Source organism: Arvicola amphibius, chromosome 2 (genome assembly GCF_903992535.2).
Source record: "Arvicola amphibius chromosome 2, mArvAmp1.2, whole genome shotgun sequence".
NCBI classification, from domain to species: domain Eukaryota; kingdom Metazoa; phylum Chordata; class Mammalia; order Rodentia; family Cricetidae; genus Arvicola; species Arvicola amphibius.
The window spans coordinates 123,876,684-123,879,531 of NC_052048.2; the positions used below are offsets into that span (position 1 = coordinate 123,876,684).

The 2,848-nt window shown below is 45.0% G+C and overlaps 1 pseudogene; it reads left to right on the forward strand.

Moving 5' to 3' along the window:
* Positions 1-1,156: 1,156 nt before the first annotated feature.
* Positions 1,157-1,401, forward strand: LOC119806292 (annotated as a pseudogene).
* The last annotated feature ends 1,447 nt before the right edge of the window (positions 1,402-2,848 follow it).

The following is a 2,848-nucleotide window of genomic DNA, read 5'->3' on the forward strand; positions in this document are numbered from 1 at the left end:
GACTCACCTTCAGAACCTTCACTGGGAAGAGCAAGGGTGGTTAGCAGAGGGTGGGCTGTGTGGAAGAGCACAGAAGACATCTCAGGAAAGCAGCACCAGGCTCTCTTAATCCACCCGTATGCTTTTCCAGTGAGTTTTGTGCTAACCATGAAGGTAGAAGTGCTGTTAAAGTCACTTCTGATGCTATAAACCTGCCTGGATTGCTAGGTTCCTTGCTACTGAACGATGGTAAGAACCCAGGTTTTGATAGAGCACCTGTGTTCTTTAGTCATCTAACTGGTTTAGGATTATGCATCTGATTGGCTACCTTTTGATTTCCCAGCAGTTCTAGATCTCAGAATTATGTTCGTTCCTGAGACCTACTTTAAACTCTGCTTGTTTGGGCATTCTAACGTTCTAGACAGATAACTTTGGTCTCCTCTGTTCTTTTTGTTTTATTGTGTTCTCTTGACTTCGACTGTTTGGTTGGCCCTGGGGCCAGAGACTACGTACTACAGGACTGTGATTCCCCTGTGAGTAGAGCTTAGCGTTAGTGGCACTCTGCCTCAAATATAGGTCTAAAATATTTTCCCTAACGAAGTGTCTGCATAGTCGGGGACAGAGCTCTACATGAAGTGCTGCTGAATTGCTCAGTAATCCACTGATACATATATTGTAGGCTGGGCTTCAGTTCAAAGAGTATGCAGTGTACTAAAACACTTTATCCGTAGGATATAATGCAGTTTTGGAAACTGTATTATAAGAACCAGCCTTGTCGAGCTGCATACACGGTTTAACATTGTAATTTCTTCTAAATAAATGGTGTAGGAGGTTCTTCTGTTTATGTCTTGCTCTCATTGGTTAATGAATAAAGAAACTTCTTTGGGCCTGATAGGGCAGAACTTAGGTAGGTGGGGAAGACAGAACTGAATGCTGGGAAGAAGGGCAAAGTGAGAGATGCCATGGATCTCTTGCTTGACACGGACGCTGGTTAGAATCTTGCCGGTAAGCCACAGTCACTTGGCGATACACAGATTAGTAGAAATGGGTTAAATTAAGATGTAAGAGTTAGCCAATAGAGAAGTGTCCCTAGCCATGGAGTGCTCAGAAGTGGCAGCAGTGACCACAGTGGGAGAAGCAGCACTACAGCTGCCTGCAGCCCCAACCTGGGAGGAAGATGCTAACTAAAGTGAAGACGTTGACTGGAAAGGAGATTGAGATCGACATTGAACCCACAGACAAGGTGGAGCGAATCAAGGAGCGTGTGGTAGAGAAAGAGGGCACCCCCCACAACAGCAGAGGCTCATCTACAGTGGCGAATAAATGAATGATGAGAAGACAGCAGCTGATTACAAGATCCTAGGTGGTTCAGTCCTCCACCTGGTGTTGGCTCTTAGAGGAGGAGGTGGTCTTGGGCAATAATGAACTTCAGTTCCATTTTACCTCCTTGCCCTGTCGCTCATAATGAAGCATCAAATATCCTCTCACGCTCTGGGACACCAGAACTTCTGCCCCCTCCCTTGGATGCCCAGTCTTGTGTGTCTACTGGTAGGAGAATGTGAGGAACCCTGGGTGCAGTGTTCCTGGCCCAAATGACCATTATTGGCTGTTGGGTTTTAGTTTGCAGTCCTGTGTGCTTCCCTCTCTTATGGCTGTATCCTTGGTTGTCAATAAAATATTTCCTAGTCAAAATAAAAAAAAGAGTTAGCCAATAAGAAGTTAGAGCTAATGGCCAAGCAGTGCTTTAATGAATACAGTTTCTGTGTGGTTATTTTGGGTGTAAGCTAGCTGGGTGATAGGGACAAACAAGGGGCCCTGCTCCTTGTAACAAATGAATAGTAGGAAGGCATCTAAAATATAGAGCAAAAGTCCATTTTTGTAAAGGGATGACCTATTTTTCTGGTTAGCTATTGTCAACTTGACAGATATTAGAGTCATTTGAGAAGAAGAAACCTGAACTAAAGATTTGCCTCCATCAGACTGGTGTGGGGATACTTTCTTAACAATCAGGTAGTATAGGGCCCGGGTCTACCCTTGTTCCTGGGATTCATCTTGAGGACAGTTTCTGGTCAGCTAACTAAAACATTCTGTTTGTTCCTGTGCTCCCTCCGCTCCGCCTGGTGATTAGCTGTAGGGCATTGTTGACTCCATCTTTTGTGGTAATTTCCCACCTGCCTGTGTGGAAATCCTTGTGCAGCAGCGAGGTATATAAGGATTTCCCCAAGGTTGAATAAATGGCATTCATCTGATCCTCCTTTCAAATGACCCAGGTCTCTTTGTGTGTTCTTTCAATCTCCAGGCCCTTGCCGACTTGTAGTGGCACATGAATGGTAACTAGGGGGCAACACAGAATCGGGTGTTACAAGGCAGGTGATCCCTGTTTGGTAAGAAGGCAAGCTGAGCAAGCCATGGAGAGCAAGCCAGTAAGCCTTGTCTCTCCATGTTCTCTGTTTTAGTTCCTGCCTCCTGCTAAGGTTGCAGATTATAGTCCATCATTTAAAGACACCTGAAGGAGCTTTTGGTTGTGTTGCTTATCATGGCAAAGAAAAGCAGACTATAAGACACGTGTATGCTGTTATTCTTATTTAGAAAAAGACTGCTATTATTGTTTTCATAAGCAGCTGTTGTGTGCTGGCCGAGTGAACAGAGATGTGAAGGTAACTGAAGGAGGCAAAGCAGAGAATTAGCAGGAGACCACGCAGCTTTGATCAGCACAGGAAGAATGGTTCTGGGTTAAATCCACTCAGCGTTTGTTATTTTTTCTCCTGAGACTGTTGTCTAATTCTTCCCCTTCACATTTGCTGCCAGCGTCACACAGCCAGGATTTCCTTAGCACAGACCTGAATGCAGTTATAGGGAGCGAGAGCCC